This window comes from Canis lupus, chromosome 7 (genome assembly GCF_048164855.1).
Source record: "Canis lupus baileyi chromosome 7, mCanLup2.hap1, whole genome shotgun sequence".
Classification (NCBI taxonomy): Eukaryota; Metazoa; Chordata; class Mammalia; order Carnivora; family Canidae; genus Canis; species Canis lupus.
The window spans coordinates 58,572,256-58,594,822 of NC_132844.1; the positions used below are offsets into that span (position 1 = coordinate 58,572,256).

The following is a 22,567-nucleotide window of genomic DNA, read 5'->3' on the forward strand; positions in this document are numbered from 1 at the left end:
CCAGGAGGTAGGTCTCCCCAAAACCCATGAAGTTTCTCTGGGACAGACACGAGGTTCCAAATTACAACCCCGATGACTTGCTTCCAGCACTGTTTGTAAGCCTCTCTGCCACATCTCTCCAAGCAGCTCTGCGCATTACCAGGTGATACCTAATAAGGAAACTCTATGTTGTTGGCCAAGTGATGAATGTATGTCAACAGGTCCTTCTAGAACTGTGCTATCCATTAGGTAAGATACATGCTGATATTTAATTTTAAACTAACTGTTAAATAAAATTTATAATCCAGGGCAGCCTGGGTGGCTCAGTGGTTTAGCGCCTGCCTTCAGCCCAGGGTGTGATTCTGGGGACCCGGGATCGAGTCCCACGTCAGGCTCCCTGCATGGAGCCTGCTTCTCCCTCTGCCTGTGTCTCTGCTCCTCTCTCTCTGTGTCTCTCATGAATAAATAAATAACATCTTTAAAAAATTTATAATCCAGTGTCTCAGTCTCACTAGCACATTTCAAGTGCTAAGCAGTCATAAGTCACATGCTGTTGGTGGCTACCATATTGGACAGTGTAGATACAGGTCATTTCCATCCTTACAGAAAGTCTGGGCAGTACTGCTATAGAAGTAGTGGCTCCAAGAGGGAAGAGTCTGGGCCCTGTTGTTGGGCTGAGCATAGGGATGCTTTGCATGGTACCCAAGCTCTGCCTGGACTTAGGGTCTGAGGGTTACCAAAGACCTGGGGACCCTAAGAGAGAAACAGCCTAAAGGAACACCTTCTCCCTGGACTGGCCCTATGCCTTCCACAACCAAAGGTCTCTCCTTCCAGGTTTAGCCACGCTGAATATTTACTAGCCACTCTGTCACAGGAGAAACAGCACTGGGGCAGGGGTGGTCAAAAGAAGGGGATTTCAGCCACAGCGGTTGCCTTTTATCAGCTACATGGCTTCAACAAGTGGCTCCCCCTCAATGCCCCCCTGGGTAACAGCCCAGTCTCCTGACGCCCTAAAGCTCCAGGCTGGCCAGCATGCTCTCATCTGCATCATCTCGTTCTTCTCTCTCAGGCATGTGGCTTATGTTTCTTGGGTGTATGTGTATTTAGAGAATGTCTCGTCCTAACCCAGGGAGCAGTGGGGAGGGCAGGTCTAGTCACCATGGCCTACACCAAATATGTGTTTTCAAGTACAGAAACCCTTCTGAAGAGATTCAAAAGTCGCTAAAGGCCTTTGGGGTGATGTTTTCCATGCAAGAATCCAGTAGAGGGGGATATTGCATAGAGGCGGCTTCCTAGCAGACTCTGTCTGAAGCTTGTCATCGTGAGTGCCCAAACTCAGAGGGCAGGAAATGTGTCTTGCATCCTTGCAGGACCCCAAGCGTCCTCCCCTTGCACCGGGACCTGGTGAGTCACAGCTAGAAGCCTCTGCACAGGCCCAGGAAAGCCCCTCAAGCTCTTCCTGTGCCTTTAGCCATGATGAATTTGCCCTTCCCATTTCCAAATTACAAAATTGAAACTATTTTCTCAGGTGCCTCCTTTAGCAGCTGTCCAAAGTTGGGACCTGGCAGGATCAACAATTTTTTAAGCTCAAAATTCACTAACGTCCCAAATGAGTTTTCTCCTTCTGTGTCCTGCCCACCCTGTCCTTCCTCAGAGCAGACTTTCCCTGAGCAGCCAGGCTTCTTGAGACCATGACCAGGTGCCTCTTTTGGTAAAGAATGCTTGTAACGGAGTAAAGATGCATTCCCCAATCGCTCTGTCGTAACTGCCTCACTGTCCTTCCCACTTCTACAACCAGGCTCAAATCCTCCTCCCTCAGAGGGAGGTTGGCAGCCACGGTCCACAATCTCTCATCATCTTCTGAGAAACAGGCTCACGCACTCTCAGCGTGACAACTGACAAGAGGTGCACTGGGATTTCCAACTGCTGTGATTTCTCCTCTCAGTTCTTCAGAGATAAAGATGATAGTCAAGGATGTCAGGGTCACCTGGGTGGCTCAGTGGTTGAGCATCTGCCTTTAGTTCAGGTTGTGATCCTGGGGTCCTGGAATCGAGGTCCGCATCAGGCTCTCTGAAGGAAGCCTGCTTCTCCCTCTGCCTGTGTCTCTGCCTCTCTATGTGTGTGTCTCTCATGAATGAATAAATAAAATCTTAAAAAGAAAAGAGTTGAGAGTCAAGGATGTCAAGAAGGCCTCTGGCTGTGAGCATCCAAGAAGGGGGTAGTTGGGAGCACATGGGGAACATGCATCTTTTGCAACTTCACAGTGAGATTTCCACAAAAGGGCTCTTTTCCTTGCAAATGTCCCATTTTAAGCTTAAGGTTCAATATGGCATGTGGATCCAGCCTCATCAGCAGCCTGTAGGTGCTCCGAGGAATGGGGGAAGGGGTGCTGCAGACAGTGACTTCCGGTCATGACACTTTCTGTTTAAAGCAGACGCACCTGTCCTGCTAAGTGAAACCGTGTATAGTCCTCTCGGCTCCGTCTTAAAGCAATCAAAGAGAACATACGTTGTAGATGGAGGGAGATGTCCTTCCCAGAGTTCAGTGTCCAAGCTGAATGGACAAAGGAGTGAGAAACAGGGAAGTTCTCAGGCAAAATAAGGGATTTTTGCTGGGCTATCTGAGTGAGAATTCTCAAAATAGTTTCTAAAGTTCTGAACTGTTTGGAGAACGTAGCCACAGTATATACAGAAATAAATGCCCCGTGTTCATTAGGAGAGCCTGTGTGTATGAGGGGAAGAAATGTCCAGGTTTGGGGGCGAGATGTTGGTTCAAATCCCAGCCCTACCACCTTCTACTTAGATAACCTTCGACAAGTCAATGAGACCTACTGAATCTTCATTATTTTCTCATTTGTTTTTTTTTTTTAATTTTTATTTATTTATTATAGTCACAGAGAGAGAGAGAGAGGCAGAGACACAGGCCGAGGGAGAAGCAGGCTCCATGCACCGGGAGCCCGACGTGGGATTCGATCCCGGGTCTCCAGGATCGCGCCCTGGGCCAAAGGCAGGCGCCAAACCGCTGCGCCACCCAGGGATCCCTTATTTTCTCATTTGTAAAATACAGTGGAACATACTTTCACAGACTTATTTTTGCAAGGAATCAATGAGGTGATCTGTGTAAAAATGCCACATCTGGCATATAGTTAGCACCCACTAGATGTTAGCGACTATTCATTTTACTTTGCTAATAAAATAATACAACATTCTTCTGAGCTTAGAGATAGAGATGTATGAGAAAATCCTCTCTTTCTCTAAGCAATAGGAATTTCTTTAGAATTAACATTCTGATAACTGTGTGACTTAACTTTCACCCCAATTTTGATGCGTACTCCCATTCTACCCAACAGCCTTCATGGGTTCAGAGTTCTACAAACGAAGCCACATGATTCATATAAATGGGAGGGTGTTAATCAACCGAAAAACAAGTATTTCTCAGATCCAAGGACAATAAAGCCCTGTGAAAATGCTCCACCCCCACCCTGTAACTTGAAATCAGATGCATAGATTGGATCTGTCCTCATTTTAGCCCTCCCTACCATGAGCCTGTGGCTTACGTTCTGTAATACTCTGGACCCACTTACAGCATCATAGTGAAGCCTGGGGTAGGGTACGTGTGGGGCACCATGCCAGCAGCCCTGTGTTGGGTGGCATGCCCACCACCATGCCCTGAAGATGTGGCCTTGCCCTCCTACCTGTGCTTCAGTTCTCATCCCTGCCCCCAGCCACGCTCTGGGTGGCAACTCAGTGGCAGCAGGACTCCCATGGGCTCTCACCCCAGCCCCACTGCTCCTACGAGTGAGAGTAATATTATCATGCAAGAAGAACCTCAGAGTCCGCAGAAATAAAAAAATAAAAATAAAAAAGGAAGGAAGAAAGAACACTGTTACCAAGTTTGAAAACTTCAAGTTTGGTTAGAAATTAGGTATGATGTGCCCCCAAGTGATCAATAACATGTTGCCACCCTAACTGAAAAGTGAGCTGGTTTATTCAGTCATTTCACCAAACTTTTATTAAGTGCCTATTACATGTCAGACCCTGTGCTAGACGCTGGAAAGCTGAGAATGAAATGGATACAGACCCAGGCTTCAAAGACCTCATGAGGGTACAGGGGACCGACAGTGCAAGGTGACAAGTGTCATGCAGGGCAAGCAAGGGGCACTGTGGAGCCTATAGGAGGGAGAGAAGCCCCAGACTAGTAGTGATGAGCAATTCTGCCCAGAACCAGGAGGCCAAGGTCCTATGATAAGAGAGTCAGTGTGGCATGAAGCAAGGGAGGGCTCCTGGGGACGTGGAGGAGGAAGCAGGTTCAGGTAGGTCAGCCAGCGAAGGTGAGAGGAATCAGGTGCACAGTCTCCAAGGTGGGAGCCATGAGGGAGGAGGTGGAGAAGCCTAATTCCAAAGCCTGCATTGTTCCCCTACATCCACGATTCTCTGAGCTGCACCAAGATTCACAAGGCACAGAACTGTAGCTCAATCAGCACTGAATTCAAAAGAACATTTAGATGCCTATTCTGGAATCAGAAATCAGAAAAGACCTGAGGTAACCTATGAAGTTTACCTCCCTGGCCCTCAAACCCTCAAACATGGAAATGAAGACCACGTGTCAGGCTCTAAAGCTCAAGTTCTTTCCTTTTTTTTTTTTTCTTTTTTTTTTTTTAAGCTCAAGCTCGAATAGCATCTGACCTCTCTCCTAGAAAATCTGAGAACATGTGTTCATGTGGGCCTTGTCACACTGTGAGCCAATGGCCTCTTGTTTGGCGAGTGTCATGAAGAGGGCCTAATATTATTAGCTTAATAATAACAGCCTTAAAAAAAGATCTCCTAGAATAATAGAAGGAATAAAATGCCCCAGACACTGCACTTAACCCTGCTCCCTAAGTCAGCAACTACGAAGGTAAATGCTGGTTGTGAGTTGGTTGATGTAGTCTCCGTGCAGACCCAAAGCCAGTTCAGCCCCACACTTAGGTAGGATTTGAGAGGCGCCAAGAAACCTGCCCTTGGTGGCAGGATTCCAGTAAGTTGCTTATATTTTGAGTGAAGGTAGTAGGAGTTTGGGGTTTTGTTTATTTGTTTTACCTTTTCTTTAAGCAGTGGAAAACTTCTTTCAAGTGAAATCTTGCTGAGTACTGCATATATGCCATAACAGCAAGTTCTTAAATAGGGTTTGCTATGTGCCAGATGTTTTAACTCCTTTAGGCCAACAGCAACCCTATGAAATAGATACAGCGTACTGTTATTGCTAATAGTTTACAGATGCCAAAACGGAGGCACAGAGAGGGTTAGTGACCCGTCCAACATCACACAGCTGGAAGGTGGTGAAGCTGGCTCCAGAGCCCACCCTCTTCCTGACCCCACAGCGTGGCCCTAATGTGGAAGGCCTATGGAAGCAGCAGGGCCCTGGTTGGAGCCCAGGGAGAGGGTAAGGGTTTCCAGGCTCCATCAAGTAACCCTTAGGCACACCCATGAAAGCTTAGGACCCCATGAAACACAGTTCTGAAGTTCCTGGATGGAGACATTACCTATCAAGAGTCATTTTAAGAGAACGCTTCCTTCCCGGAAGGAGTAACAAATTAGTGCATTAGCAGGAATTACTTTTCAAGAACCAGGCTCTTTATAAGAGTGGTACAGAGGGCAGGTAAGCAGCGACAGGGGACAGTCCACCTGCAGGACACAGATGCTGGCGGAGCAGAGCTGGGGGGGTGGGGGCTAGACTCCAGAGTCTGAATAGTAAGAGGCGAGGGTAATGGGAGAGGAGATACCTTCAGGACAGCAAGCTCCCTGCCCAGGAGGCCAGCTGGAGAGCAAGCTAAGAGCAGGGGGCTAGTGCAGCCCATTTGGGAGGGCCCTCGGGCAGACAATTTCATGGGTGCCAAGGCGCTAGCCAGAAGGTGACCCTCTGGCAGAAGCATAGCGTGACTCGAGCTGTGGGGGGTGGCTGAGAAGGGCAGTCTGACGTGAGAGTGTCAGGGCTCCCCATGAGGCAACACTCAGGGTTTTCAGTTTCTATCTTGATAAAAATTTTGCGATTTTCACAACTGCAGAGCAAATAGAACCATGACTCACATTTCACAATTTGCCTAGGGAGTTTACTGTATTATCATGGTTCTGACAATTGCACATTTTTCAGGGAGTAATGGGATAGAATATTTGGCACAGGGGGCGTGTTATAATGGGGATGGTGGGCCACGCACTGCCCCCACCTCATGTCTCACGTTCAATACCAGAAGCCAGTGATTTACATACATTATGAGTCTCAGTGGACTGGGAAATATACGACACATCTTGACATTCTCCACGTGTACATTTTCTGCCTGTATTTTAATCATCTCCGAGGCATATGTGCATCCTCTCTAACTTCATGAGATGAATTACTTGAGGTTCATTGTTTTGTTTTGTTTTGTTTTGTTTTTTAAAAAGGTTTTGATATGTGGATGTTTAGATGGTAGGAGTTTGAGTAGTAACTCTCAGGATAATGTAATTTTAGAGCTGATGCTACACACAATTAGATCTTGACACTTTCAAGGGAAAATTAAAACACTTAGTGAGACTGAAAACCAGAGTTTTGCCCTTTGGTTTCAAGGACTCGAGTCAGAAATATCTTAGTCTCCTGTGGAAGGAAAGAGACCAGAGGACCAAGTCTTGCTCTTGACGGATGACCCTCGGTGTCATGTCAGCAATGTAAGAGATAATTATTATTTGTTGAATGAGTGAATGAAGAATAAATACACATATGCAAACAAATAGTACATGCAAGTAGAAATATGAGGTTCAATCTTCCCATACTTAGCAGCCATTTCTCTAAGATTTGGATGATATTTGTTCCGTTTTTAAATATATAGTCATTAATCTTGGAGATGAGTTTATGCAAGAAGGGAAACTACTTTAATCTTTCAATGCTGTATCTCACATTTGCTCAGAGCCCTTTGCTCAGATCCCTTGATACTGTGCACACTTTCAATTCTCAGAGCACCGTACACTGTGAAGGCTCAAGGAAAAGGTCACCGTCTGCTATATCTCCTGCCATTACATTTTTCACTCTCTCTCAGGTGCTTTTGTGGACCAGAAACCTAATTTCAAGAGACTAGTGCTAATTAGAAGATGAGTCATTTGAATAGTCTGAAACTCGCGTTTGTTGAGTTGCCCACCTCTACGGACGTTGAGACAGATCCTTAATCAGGGATATTCCATTTAATCCTCTCAAGTGTAATTTTGCCCGTTGTCAGAGATGGGAAATTGTGGTCAGGGAGACACGTCCAAGCCACAAAGACAAGAAGGAGCAGAACTGAGATCCCAAGTCAGGCTGAGCCCAATGCCCATGATCTTTATATTAAGGGCTACCAGCTGAGCTCTGATGGGGACAGACAGAAAGAGCCACTTTAGCAAGGCTAATAGCCGAACGAGGCATGCTAACCAGGAGGGCATTGGACTGATGGGTGGGGTGACATTTGGGGGCATCCTCCCGTCACACCTCACTTTCCATGGTGTAGCAGCTTGACCAGTAGTTGGACACTGCAGGGGCCTGCCAGCAAGTCACGAGCCCACTCTGGTCCTCCTCCAGGCCATCTCCACACTCAGGCAGAGAGAGTGAATGCAAGTCTGATGAAGTGACTTCTGTGTCAGAAGCCTCTCAGCACTGCCCATTGCACTCGGAATAAAGGCCTCGATCCCCACATGCCAGAAGAACCCACCTGACATACCCTGCCTACCTCTTCAGGCTCACCCCACCTTTCTGCCTGTGCTCTCTGGACACAAAGCATTCACTTCCTTCTTCCTGCCACAGGGCCTTTGCATGTATTGTCCCTTTTCCCTGAGAGCCCAAGCCCACCTTGCTCTCCACCAAACCACCTTCTTCCTCTTTCTCCTGTCTCAGCTTAGCCGACTGAGCCACCCAGATGCCCCCCTTTCTGTCTCAGCTTAAATGGCCTTTCTTCAGAAAAGCCCCTTGTGATGACCAGGTCGGGCCCTCTTCATTCACCTTCCATTTCACTTCTCACTGTTAGAATGGGATAATTATTGGCATGATTGTGTGTTGAATGTCATTGCACCGCCCACCTCTACAGAGGAGGAGATTTGGAGTCAGTGACACCGTGAGGCAGGAACCCATCAGTCTTGCTCATTACAGTACCCCCAGCATCTGCTTCAGAATGTCACAGATAAGACATGCTCAATACATGCTGCTTCTATGCAGGAGGCAATTAATCACAAAATCAGAAACTTGCTGTTCTAGTTTCAGGCCCAAAGCCTAGGAATCCCCGGTCATGTTTACTATCTGATTTCCCCAAGTTTTATCAGAACCTATGTGTGAAGAGCTGGTGGAGAAACATGTACCACGCATGTTACAGGAAACCTTTTACCACTCGGTGATCCCCTCTCCCCACTGCCTTCTAATAAGCTTCCTAGTAGCTACAGCTAACATTTACCAAGTGCTATGTTAAGAGATTCTCCTACAACCTAAGTCCACACAGCGTGATCCCGATGAACAGGACTCAGTTCTCATCCTTGCTCCATTCACTTCCAGAGGCCTGATCTCGCTTGTAGTAAAAGCCTACATTCTAGGCCTGGCCTGCGAGGCCCTGAGGATGGCTCCTCTCTGACCTCATCCCCCACTCCAGCCTTCCTGCAGCTCCTAGAACACACCTGGCATGCAGCTTCCCCAGCCTGTGCACCTGCTGTCCCCTCCATGTGGCCCCCTCTTCCCCAGAGAGCCACACCTCTATTTCTAGCATCTGCTTCAGAGGCCGCCTTCCCTGACCACCGCCCTGCACTCCCTCGGCCCCTTCCTTGCTACAGTTTTCACTATCACTTTACAACATCTAACACACTCCCGCTATTACTATCTATGTGATGGTCTGCCCACCCCATGGGAAGCGCCACGAGGGCAGGATTTCTATCTATGCTCCTTAGGGCTGCCCGACGCATACGAGGAGCTCAACAGATACCAACCGTGCCATTTTATTCTTGCGTTAATGCCGAGGGAGGCACACACCATCCAAACACCTTCATTGCCACCTGTTTCTGCCAAGGCTACCACCCTACCCCCCACCCCCCACCCCCTCATCCCTCTGGTCACGTGATAGAAAAAAGAACCAGGCAACTCAGGCCTCCAGACATTCTGAGTTCACACCACACCCCCAAAGCCTGATGTGAAACAGGTGTCCTGTTTCATTTTCCCACTTCTTCAGTGGAACCAAAAGTGGGTTTCTCTATGCATCAGTAGTTTATTTTCAGCCATTCATTCGTCGGGTCTCTTAGCCGATGCTTTTGTGTGCTCAGGATGGAAGGCCCGGCCCATCAGAGGTCAGTTAGAAAGCCACCCTATGATGGCTATGTTAGCTTCTTTCTGTTGAACCATTCTCCCGCTTGTTGATTTTTCTAGTCTCAAATAGAGATTCCGTTACCTTTCAAAATATGGGCCATTTAAGAAAACAGTCTTTTAAAATAATCCTCATGGCTAAAACTGAGAGGTTCTTCCATAAGTCGTGGTCACAGCCTCCAAGAGTGGATGGGATGCAGCGTGGTCCCAAGTAAGAAATCAGCACTTTTTAAAACCAGGCAACGGTTGTGTTCCTGCACACAGGACAGGTCCTGGGCCCTGGGATGGCAGTGAACTTGGCCATCTTTGATCTCGGATGCCATTTCTCTGAATTCTTTCCCCATTCCATGACTACCCCATCCTATTATTCCCTGCTCCGAGCATTTTGCTTATGTCTATGCCCCTGTGGTTATTTACAGTGAGTACCCAGAACATGTTTCCCCACTGCTCTCCACCCCCTGCCTGGGATCTGCTCTTCTGTCTTCCTCACTTGCATCATGGCTCTGTAATTTCCAAAACTGCCCCCTTGTATTCAAGACAACCAGTTTCTCCTGCTCCATCAAACCACTCTGCTTTCAAATTCCCCCTGTCCTTAAATCCCTCTTCACTCAGCAATGAAAACTTTAGCCTTTATCTCTCAAGGAGGCCCCTCCCTCCCACCAACCTGCCCAAGAATCTGAAAAGGAAGGAGAAATAGCAGGATTGAAATAAATGTCGTTCAGCTAACCTGAGCAAAGCAGACTTTCATCAGGTGTTTCAGATCTTGCCTCCTGAGGCAGATGACGATCACAAAAGCCAAGGGCAAAGACATATACTGTATGATGTCACTGATTTGTGGAACCCAAAAAAACAAACAAAAACTCGTAGGTAGAACAGATTGGTGGTTGCTAGAAAGGAAGGGAGGAGGGGATAGATGAAACAGGTGAAAGAGGCCAAGAGGTATTCCTAGGGTTAAAATAAATAAGCCCTGGAGACATAATGTACTGCGTGGTGACCATAGTCAATAATATGGTATTGCGTACTTGAAAGTTGTGAAGAACTAAATCTTAAAAGTTCCCGTCATGAGGGGCACCATGTTGGCTCAGTTGGTCTCAGCTCAGGTCTTTTTTTTTTTTTTTTTTTTCAGCTCAGGTCTTGATCTTAGAGTTGTTGAGTTCAAATTCCATGTCGGGCTCCACACTGGAGGTGGAGGTGAGTTCAAACTCCACAGTTTTACTTTAAAAAAAAAGTTCTGATCATAAGAAAAATAAAATTTTGTAACTTTGTAAGGAGAGGAATGATAACTGGATTCACTGTGGTGGCTGTTTCACAGCACATAATAATGTCCAATTATTATGTTGTGTACCTCAAATTAATATAATATTATATGTCAATTCTACCTCAATTAAAAAAATACTTTGATAAACTTGGGGGAAAAAAGCAAAGGGCAAGAACTGTTTGTCATCTATGTTTACAGGCTAAACTGTTAGAGTCAGCACTCGCTTCCAACTAGGGTTTGGACATGTCTGTACAATCTGATTAGAGAAATTGTCAGAGCTCTGTATGCTCATTAATTCATTAATTCAGTCCTTCGTTTCTGCAGCAAACAGTTATTGAGAGGTTTATTTCTTTGACTGCTGAAGGTTTTACAATCTAATCTTCAAGAATACCCTATCACATTGTGAATCATCTTATAAGGTATTATGTCTTATTGAATGGAGTTCAATTTGATAAAATTTAGTTCATTCATTTGAACCCCCATGGTATTTTCCAGCATAGTAACGAGCACTAGACTAGAGCTAAGGAAAATCAGAAAAGAATCCTGTCTATTCTACTTACTGGCTGATTAACCATGGGAAAGTCACATGACTTCTCCAAACCTCAGTCTTCCATATTCATAAAATGGGTGATACTAACTGCCCTACCTACATCATAGGAGTTGCTATATCTTATTAAGCTCAGTGTCCTGAGGTTAATATATACAATCAACACAATGCCTGATTCAGACTAGCCTTTCCAAAAACAAAATGGAACTGAAAAGATTGTAGTTAAATTGAGTCAGTGATAATAAAAGAACTTTTTGTTGAATCAAGTATTATAGGCATGAAAGCCTTGTCTCTAACTTAACAAAGTTCCATACATCTTTCAAGCCCTAACTCAAATGCAATTTTATCCATGAAGTGGTCCATTGTCCCCACCCCAAGATAGAAAAGAGCCAAGGAAGTTGGTTAGTGTCTGGAACTCCAGGCCATACCAGAGCTCATTAGAGCTACCATAAGGAGAGACCCAATGCAGGTACCTGAGTCTGGAAACCCAGGCCCCACCAGGAAAGAGGAGCAAACCAAGGACCCAGAGCCAAATGGCTTCTGAGCAATGAAGAGCAGGAATGGAGCAGATAGGATATCTGGGAACAAAATTGAGAGTTTCCATGGAGCAGATAGAGATGGTGTCAAGGACTCACTTGGATAAGGACAGACTCCCATTATGAGTGTCTGAAATGTCCTCATGCAGCCTTATCATACTGGACAGAAACCACCTCACCCTTTCTCAAATCCCACAGCACTTTGCACCTCTCAGGTCACTATGTGTCTTTGTAGTTCCTTTAGGATGTGCCTATCTTTCTCCCATGCCAGGATATAAACTCTTTGAAGTCAAGTCCAAGTCTTACTCAACTTTTACCACCTGTCCAGCGCATACCTAATGCCTAGTGTAGTGTCTTGCATATGATCAGTATCATAAATATTTGTTTGTCAGATTAATAGAAACGTTACAGTCTTTGGTTTCAAAACATGACCAAATGAAACATGGCCCCAAGAATTAAACCTTTGAACTAGTTTACTCATCTGTTTTAATCATCTGGGTTTTGAATTTTTCCTCTGATCCTTCAGAATTTGACAGCATGCCCAGTTTTCTTCAATAACAAAATCACTGCTCATTTGATTGCATGTTGCTATCATTTATTGAGGATAGTGGCAAAATAGCCAGCTGTTGGTCAGAACCTTTCCAGAGTATGGAGTTATTGCTAAGAGGCAGCTGCTAAGCTGGAACTACATTTCCCAGCTCTCCTTACACCCAGGTGAGGCCATGTGACTAGTTCTCATCAAAGCAATGTGAATGAAAGTGAAGGAGTCTCACCTCTGAGGCCAGAGCTTTTAAGAAATAGGGCTTCTCCATTCTCACTTTCTCCTTTGCCATCTGGTAGCAGAGGAATTTGAGGTTCCAGGGGGTCGGAGAGTCACAAGATTTCCAAGCCCGAATCCCTGAATGACCATTTGGAAGAAAGCCTTCTGCTTTTCCCACTTAGATGGGCAAGGAGGCATTGCAGGATGGAAGCCTCAATCCCTGAGTCTCCACGTGGAGAAGAGCCTCCTGCTTTCTCTATGGAGTCTATTACATGGGCAAGAAACAAATTTTAGTTGTATTAAACCATTGGAATTTGACATTTAACTGTTGCAACAGCTAGTGTTACCTTAACTAATACAAGTACCTGCCATATGCCAGGTGCTTCCCACAAATTATTGCACTGAATCCTTATAATAGCCCCGTATTATGGGTACTATCACTATTCTTTTTATTTTCCAAAGGAGTAAACTAAAACACAGATGGGTTAAGTTACTTAGACAGGATGTCACAGCTAATAAGTGTTGGAGCTGGAATTTGAGATTTGTCTGGCTCCAAATGCTCTGTTTCCACCCCCCCACTACATTATCCCGTCTCCCATCCATCAGTGATCTTGGACTGTCTTTGACATCATTTTTAAATTAGAGGTTTCTGCCCTGATTCTGACCTACACTTTTTAAAAGCAGTTTAGATATATGTCTCCCCTTTCCTTCACAGAACTCCTTCCATCACCTGGAAGAATTATGTATTCCAAGCCCTGGAGTGTTCTACAAAGTCCTTAATTTCTTCCTCACCTGTTTTGACACAATTTTTTTTTTACTACTAGAATTGAGTTCTTTCTCTAAGGAAATGTTTAAGCTTATTACTGCTTGGCTTCTGATTTTTTCACCAGTTATGAAGGGTAAGAAGAGAATTCATTATGGGTTTTAGGTGGGGGACAGGAAAGAGAGTGGGGGAAAAGAGAGATCATATGAATTCATCAAATCCCACCTGCTTCTTGCTTGCTTGAGAAAATCTCAAAACTTTTGTACTAATTCTCAGGGACTGTGTTGATGAAATTTATGCCACCCACAGTTACATTTGTGTTAGTTCTGTTTCTTATTTACCTTTTAACTGAGGCATAGAAAAGTCCAAATGACTTATCTAGAGTCATAGTATTAAGGGGCAGAACCAGAAAGCAAATTATATCAGCATGGAAAGGAAAAGAAAGAAAGGTCACTATAAATTCATTGGTAAAAAGGAGCTTATAAAATGACAGGGGATTTTTTGGTTTTCTTTTTCTCTTTACATATAAAATGATGGTTTTTAGAAGATTTTATTTATTTATTCATGAGAGACGCACACACACACGCACACACACAGAGAGAAAGAGAGAGAGAGAGACATAGGCAGAGGGAGAAGCAGGCTCCATGTAGGGACCCCAATGTAGGGCTCAATCCCAGATCCCAGGATCATGCCCTGAGCCAAAGGCAAGCACTCAACCACTGAGCCACCCAGGCATCCCAGTTACCATCATTTTAATAGGAGGTAAAAAAAAAAGGAGGCAACCCAGATTGTTTTTTCCAATCATTTAGCTACTTAGATGGTAACCTTTGTAAAATGTATGTACTTGTGGGTCTTCTTAAGGTATGTTAACTATTCTTGATGACTCAAGATAAACCAATTATTGAACTGGATTTTTAACAGATGATGCCTCTAGAGAATATTAAAGAAAATAAGCCTGTTGGTCTGTGTATTAATGTCCTCAAAGTGGTGTGTACTGGTTTAGTACACTCCAACAGGGTGGAGATTTAGGTCTCTTTTGTTCAATAATATAGTTCAAACACCTAGACCAATACCCAGCATCTCAGTAAACATTTGTTTAGTGATTTAATAAATGGATGAGTGTTTTACTTCCTAATCATTCTGTCTCCTCATTTTTTTCTTGGGTCATTTGTTGTCATCATTCCCTTTGTCCTTAATTTGCTATTTCTAATCTGTTGTGGGTTGAGAAACTTAAAAAGAAATGATATAAATAGGTAAGAGAATTTATAAGGTAACTCAATAAAACTTTTAGAACTTTCTGCAATGGTGGAAATTTCTCTGTGTACTATTTACTTCGAGGCGACTAATTAATGGCTAGTTCAGCTAAGGAACTGTATTTCAAGATGTATCCCATTGTAATTAAATTAAATTAAATTAAATTAAAATAGCTATGTGTGGCTAATGGCTACTGAACTAGATAGCACAACTTTTTAACAAGGTGCTGAATTAGAGTCGATAAGGACTTGTCTGAAGCCCAGGGGATAGAGGTTTTGAAAACTCAGCAGCCTTAATTTTCTCTTTTAATTTACTTCTGCCCTGTTCTAAATGAATAATGAAGCCACTCAAAGGCTCTCCAGCAGACCTAGACATGGCAGTGGAGTTAGACAGTGATTTGGTTCAAGGAGGACTTTTCAGCGTTAGTGAAAATGCTAAGGGCAAAGATGGCCAACCGTAAGCAGCCGGAAATCTCTGTCAGAGGTGTTCCTGGGGCCTGGTAAATCTAGAGAGAAAAACTGGTCTTTGCAGGGAGAAATCCTATACGTCTGAGCTCTTCCATCCTGGTCTTTCAGGGCAGGGATCAGGACAAGCAGAAGGTCCTGGGACACCCAGGACTAGTTCAGCAAGGGGTTGCCTCAAGCACAGAGCACATCCCTGGAGTTATTGCTAAGAGGCAGCTGCACGAGCAATGACAGCACACTGATGTAGGGTTTTGTTGGAGACAGGTAGGGGTGAGGGATTGATTTCTAGACTTGTTCACTATTTTTTCCAACACAGAGCTCTAAGCAACCAGAATTAGCATAAAAGCTCTTCTCTGTCCCTATCTGAGAGGCAAGTATCACTCTATTTCAGCTGGGAAGCTTAGGGTCTCTTATCTGACTGCATATGGAGCGTCTGTGTCCTGCAGGGATGATTTGGTGGCTTTCTGAGTAGGACAGAGACAGCTCTGCTGGAACACGTCCACCTCGGCATCTTTGTTAGATGGTGTTTGCTAGAACAAGAACAACCTCAGCAATTTAGACCTCAAAGATCCCACATCAAATTCAAGGTCGATTGTGTTCAGAAATGGCATCTACCTGTCTCTGTGCAGGGAGGGCAAGTCTCGTCACTGGATACTGATACACATGTATCTCTTTCCTGGTAAAGGATAACATTGCTTATATGCGACCTGCAGGTGCACATCACTGCCCTATACACCTACTCTCTCCCCAGTGAAAAGGTCTGTTTGGCCTCAACTACCCACACTGTTCTACCAGGTCCTATTTCATAATCAAATCCATGTAATGCTGTTTTTTACTTTATTTTTTGAAAGAGAGAGAGCATAAGCAGAGGGAGAGGGGCAGAGGGAAGGGAGAGAGAGAATCTTAAGCAGGCTCTGCACTCAGGGCAGAGCCTGACCCTGAGATCATGACCTGAGCCAAAACCAAGAGTCAGGTGCTTAAACGGCTGAGCCACCCAGGGGCTCCTCTTTTGCTTTTATTTATTTTTTTCTCTTTTGCTTTTAAAATAAAGATATATCTGTATCTATGCATAGATATAGATAGGTGTGTATATGTGATATAATATAAAATAATAACTGATCATTACAAAAATATGGCAAATAAAATAAAAAATACATAAACAAAAGCATCCAAAGATCCCCATCCAAAGACAACCTCAGTTAACATGTTGTATTTCTACCTACTATTTCTCCCTGCACAGAGAGATATCCCCCTCTCAACCTAGTTCTAAGCATTTTATAATCAGTATCTTGGTTTTTGTTACATCATGGGCATTCCCTTATAATCACACGGACTGAACAAGCATCATTTGTAATGTTTGCAGAATGTTCTGTTAAGAGAAATTACCATATTCACTTAATCATTTCTCTCTTGAAAGACCTTCGTTTCCAAACACTGCCATCTTCTAAATTATGATAGCAAATAACTCTGTGCAAAGGCTTACCCCCTGCCATCACTCCAGTTAAGGGGTACCCTTCTTAGGCTAGAAGCATAGAAGAGGGATTTCTGAGTCCAGGGTCATGAAGGTAGAGAGCTAAGGTTCAGGGTGGACCAGCAAAGCCAAGTTCACGAATTGATAATCTTGAACTTATTGGTGTTGCCGCTCCCAAACACAAGACCTACAGCAACAGGAATGCCTGGGCATTTATTTACAAACCAGATTCCTGGCACCCACCTCAGACTTGTTGACTCAGGGCATCCTGGATTGAGCTTGAGCATCTGGATTTCTCACAGTCCATAGGAGACCGTTTAACAAGCTCTGCTTCTGAACACAAGACCTCCAGGTGGGAACACGTGTGCAAAACTGACTTCTGTTGCTTTTATTTTTTTTATTTTTATTTTTTTTTTAATTTATTTTTTTTTTCTGTTGCTTTTAAAACTGCAGACAATAGGCCTATTTCTGGGAGGGGGAGAAAACATCTCAAGACTGCAATCAGTTTGTTTCTTAGTTTCTTTTTGAAGAGTTTAGTTTAAAAAAAATTTTTTTTTAATCATCCCACATGAAGATATGGAAGTTGAAATGCCACTGATTAAAAACCCTGTCTTTACCTTACATGATCATTGAAAGTGAGCCCTTCCCCACGTGAAGTTTGATTCTTCTCAGTATTTGCCTTGCTGAGTCCATTTACAGTCCTGGTAGGATTCTGGAGTCTTATTTTCTCTGTACTGGAAGATAGTGAGAGGGTCTCATCAGTTCTAATTATAAACCTCAAAGACTTAACCAGAATTTTAGCAATGTAACATTACACTCCTGCCAAAGGAAAAGTGTTTAGGAACCACTGATAGGGTCCTCCAAGGAGGAAGAGTGAATCTGGCTCAAACCCAGGATGTGCAAGAACACTCAAAACTCTTTCCGGCTCCCTGAGACTGAGCATGCTCCCGTGGTGTTCCTTTTATTAGGAACAATGAATTCACACAAACCAAAATTGAGAAACAAAGACACAGACACCAACTCAAAAGCAGAGACCAATTTTGGAGTGTACTGGACTTCAGACCAAGCTGGGTGTGATCCCAGAGGCTGCCACCCAATGGGATTCCAGAGAAACATCTTGCCTCCCACATCTTGGCGCCGGGTCAAAACCTCTTTCTCAAAGGAGGCGCTGAAAAGGCGTCTGAGTATTAATTTGTCTGTTGTGAGAAGTTTTAGTGCTGCTATAAATCACTCCAGATCACAAACAGGGCTTCCGTGGAGGTGTCCCTAAGCTACTTGAACTTGGTAAGACCTGAAAAGAACAAACTTCCACCAAAGCCAGGAGGAGGAGGGGAGTCCGACCACAGGCTGCCTTTAATCACCTGATACGGATAAAAGGCAATGGCCCTGGTCCCACAGAGTCACCCAAAAAAGGGAAGCTGACACGTGTGGGGTCCTGGTGGTTGAGAGATTTTTCAGGAAGTGTTTCTCTAAAGCAGGATGTGTTGAGATTCCGAGGCTGTGGTTCAAAGTTCAAGGGGTCCAGGTCGGAAAAAAGGCAATATTCTGTGGTCTGTGAGAAGCTTCCTTTTAATATTAGACAAACAGTCAGCTGGATCCAGGTGGAAAAGGTATAAAGTTGAGATGGCCAATGCAAGTGGTGACCGGGCCAGGTCACGGATGTGACTTCAGGTAGTCTGAATATGAACTTTGAAGTTGCTTCACCCATGTCTTCAATAATATTCAGCTTGTGATGGCTTGGTACACCCAACCTCAGGTCCAATCTATAAGCACCCACAGATAACGAGAACAAAGGCAAGAGTTGGCTTTTGTGATATCACTCATTTTCTAACTTACTATGTTATTATGATGTACCTTCTCTCTCGTGTGCCAAAGAAAGGCCTGGAGAAATCCTAGACCTAACCAAAGAAGATTCCTGGGGTGGTCCAGGAATCCGTGATGTTAACAAGCTCCCTTCTCCACCAAGTGATTCTGCTTTCAGTGGTTAAAGGACCTATTATGACCAAGACCCTCTCCCAGAGCCCCAAGCCTGGCCCCATTTAAGGCCCCTAAACGTAACACTTTTAGCCAAGGTTGAGCAACTCTAAGATAAGCTCTGTGCTCCTAGGGTGAAAAGGCCATGGTTTCTTGGCCCTTCTTTTGGAATGAATCACAGAAGGAGGACTTTGTATTTGTTCTTTGTGCATATAAGCCAATGACTCAATTCTGGCAGTGATGTTCTTGTAAAATAGCCCTTGCTGGGCCCCATAGGCAAAAGACTTAGTCAAATGTGCTAATTCAGCTAGCTGACTATAGCTGACTCATCCTCAGACTGTCCCTTACAGATTGCATTATTGTTCCCAAATATTCATTCTCTCCTTCCCACTTCACTAGAGCTTCAGCTGAGTGATATGAGTCATCGAACATAAGTAATATTAGCAAGAAATAAATGTTTATTGTTTTAAGCCAATAAATTATTGGGGGTGTATGTTACTATAGCAAAAGCTGGCTAACACAGTCTGTTCCTTGACAGGTACAGGAATACAGGCCATTCTTCTACCCAACATAGTTCTTAGAGCATACTATGTGCTAGGCATTATCCGAGGATACATGTGCAAACCTTACAAATACAGAATCTGACCACACCCTACCATTCAGGTTTATCCCTTTTGCTATGGAAACAAATCACATCACTCTTCTAACTTAGAACCTTTCAATAGTGTTCCAGCTAACTCAGAATTAAAGCTCAAGTCCTGGGGCACTGGGGTGGCTCAGTTGGTTAAGCGTCTGCCTTCAGCTCAAGTCATGATCCCAGGGTCCTAGGATAGAGCCCCGCATTGAGTTCCCAGCTCGGTGAGGAGTCTGCTTCTCCCTCTCCCTCTGCCCTTCCTCCCCCTACTCCCACTGGTGCTCTCTCTCTCTCTCTCATTATCTCTCTCTCTCTCTCTCTCTCTCAAATAAATAAGTAAAATCTTTAATAATCATTTTTAAAAGCTCAAGTCCTTATGATCATGTGAAGGGCCCTGTAGAGTCTGGCTCTTGTCTCCTCTCTGACCTCCTTTTCTAGTACTACCACTTGTTACCCACTACTCAGCTGCCCTGGCTTCTTGAATAAGAAGAATTCAAGAATAATTCCTTGAATTATTGTTCCTTGAATAAGCCAACTTAGAGCCCTTATTTATGCTATTCTTTCTTCCTTGATTCCTGTTCCCCAAGACACACCAGGCTTGCTCCCTTCATCCCATAAGCCTTTGCCTAAATGCCACCTCCTCATTGAAGCCGGCATTGACTACCCAATTTGGATTGCAACCCTCTCATTATTCCCCCTACACCCCTTCCCTGCTGTAATTCTCTCCATTGCACTTCTTCCCAGTCTATATGGCAAATAATCTATACCAGCTGTTCTCAGAATATAGTGCTCAAACCCCTGAAGTTCTGCAAGCCCTCATATAAACTATTTTCATAATAATACTAAGATGTATTTGCCCTTTGTGCTGTGTTGGCATTTGTACTGATGGTACAAAAATTGTGGTGGGTAAACTGCTGGCATCTTCCCATGAATCAAGTCAGTGGCACCACACGAAGCCAGATTTTCTTCATATGCTTCAGCCAAAACTACATAACAACACACATTGAATGTAGATATGAGAATACAGCTGTCTTCTACTTTAGTTGGAAAATAAAGAGGTGTGCAAGAATGTAAAAACCATTACTCCTCTCTTAATTTTTGTTTGGGGAAAAATAGTAATTTTTCACTAAATAGATGTATTTTATACTAATGAGTAGATTGTTATTTTTAATGCTCATATATATTTTAAATTTCTCAATTTTAATTTCTAGTTGATTACCAGTAGCTATAACCTACCTAAACAGTTCTTTGGGGTCTTTAATAATTTTTAAGAACATACAGGGGTTCTGAGACCAAACATTTGAAAGCTGCTGCTATATATAACTTAGTAGTGATTTTTTTGTCTTCCTTTTCTAGAATGCAAACTACGTAAGACAGAACTTTTTGTGTGTCTTGTTCATTATTGAGTCTCCACTCCAGAAAAGTGCTAGCAATGGTAGGCACTCTAAAGATCCACTGAATGAATGAGGAAAGGAATGGATGACTGAATGCCTCCAACTACACCTTCCACTCATCAGGACCTGTCTGCCTGCCATCCTGAGGACATCCCTGAGGCATAGCCCACAAAACCTAGCTAAGGTCCCATACCCATCCATCTGCTCCAGGGCATTTGCCAACATCCTGCCCTCTCCAAACCAGACCATTTGCCTGCTCTCAACTCCCACTGCACTGACCTTCTGATGCATTCATCCCAGCCCTTAAGGCCACCACTCACCCTGTTTAAGTGTATTTCCTTTTCTCTCCACCAGACTATAATACCCTGGAGTAACATGTGTCATTATTCCTTAGTCTCTTCTTCAGCTCTAAACACAGGGCCTAGCACAGAATAAGTGCTTTTTAAAAAAATACAGTAGCCCCTGCTCAATCATGGGGGATACATTTCAAGACCCCAGTGGATGCCTGAAACCACGGATAGCATCGAATCTATATACATATTTTTTCCTATTCATATATACCTCCAATAAAGTTTAATTTATACATTAGGCACAGTAAAAGATTGACAACAGTAACTAATAACAAAATAGAATGATTGTAACGACATACTATAATAAAAGTCATGTGAATGTGGTCTCTCTCTCAAAATATCCTCTGGTATCTCATCTTTCTTCTTGTGATGATGTGCGATGATAAATGCCCACATGACAAAAGGACGTGACAGGAGCGACATGGACGTTGTGACACAGTATTAGGCTGCTATTGACTTTTTGGCCATACATCAGAAGGAAGTTCATCTATCTTTGGACCTCTAGTAACCAAAACCATGGGAAGTAGAGCCATAGATAAAGGGGACTATTTTACATGCTTTTAAAATAAGTGAATGATATACAAAATAAACGCCTATGAATAAACATGAATAGAGTATAAAAACACACATTCAGAAGAATTATCTCCAGCAACCAATTAAAACCTTTCTCCAGTGACAGCCTGAATCCCACACTTTTTTTTTTCTCCATGGCTAAGCTTTTTATTCACTCTTGAAAGTTCTCTAGTTGACCCTCACTGGCCAGTGCACCTGACCTAGTATCCAGGTGTCTGCCTTGTGGCCACAGGTCCAGTAACTAAGCCAAGCACTGTCCCCTTGCAGGAATCTTTACCTTGGTGACAACAGTAGCAATTCTTGAGCATCTACTATAGGTGAAACGTTTCAGCAACCTCATAGGAAAGAACCATAAGAAACGAGAGGTCATGTTTAATTAATTTGTTGTGTCTCCACCCCCTGGGACACAGTATGTGCTCAGTCAGTGCTTAGAGAATAAATGGATAAATAAAAGAATCCCACAAGATGGTTGTTCCTATTCCATTTTACAGGTGAGCAAACTGAGCCTCATAGACATCGGGCCACCCATCCATCTTCTTACCACGCCCTCTGCATATTCAGGGCTACTGATGACACACATGGGTTTGCCCCCACACACCTTTCTGTTCAGTTGGGGGAAAAAAAAAGTTTTAAGGTCACAGACCCTTCTGGTATTGGTTCATCTTACTGTTCTTGTAGCAATAATCTCTCAGTCGCAGCCACCTGAGACAAGTCACCTCAGCCCTTCCAACCCAGCCACTTTCCATAGAACAAGCAGGTGCATTTTCAAAGTGTGTTAAACAGCTTGCATTAAACTTCTTTTTAGCTGGTTGGTCCAGACCTGAGACCAGTACCCCCAGGGCCAGCTAGCAGCCCAGAGAACAGCACACCCAGGCCAAAGGAAGCCATCTTGCTTTCAAAGGGTGTGATGCCCAGAGCACTTCTTTCACTCCTCTTTAGTTTCTATTTCTGGGGGGAGAAGAGCAAAGAAGGAAGTGGGGGAAAGGCAGGCCGCCCTACAGGCTTAAACCGCACACCACCTCCCCACCCTGTGGCTATGGTTTTTGCTGGAAGTTAATAGACCTGTGTCCTGGGCAAATGTATGGTGGCTAATGCTTTGCTTCCTGAGTAAAAGTTGCACTTAACTAGAGGATACAGCTGGGAAAGAGCTAGGAAGGCCAAGCTTTCCTTTCTTCCCCAATGTTCAAACCCTCAAGGCCTGGCCACGACCTGGTCATCCTTTGCTCATTTATTGCCACTTACAGCAAAAGGAGCAAGTGACCTCCTGTGCAGGCTAGCCATGCAGCAGAGAAGGA

The 22,567-nt window shown here is 44.1% G+C and overlaps 1 long non-coding RNA gene across 1 annotated transcript; it reads right to left on the bottom strand.

Moving 5' to 3' along the window:
* Window positions 1-12,261: 12,261 nt before the first annotated feature.
* On the bottom strand, window positions 12,262-18,750 carry LOC140636330 (uncharacterized). The gene is made up of 3 exons (XR_012033602.1): window positions 17,709-18,750; window positions 16,965-17,081; window positions 12,262-12,660 (listed from the first exon to the last, which is right to left on the bottom strand). It is a non-coding gene; the product is annotated as an uncharacterized lncRNA (long non-coding RNA).
* Window positions 18,751-22,567: the final 3,817 nt, after the last annotated feature.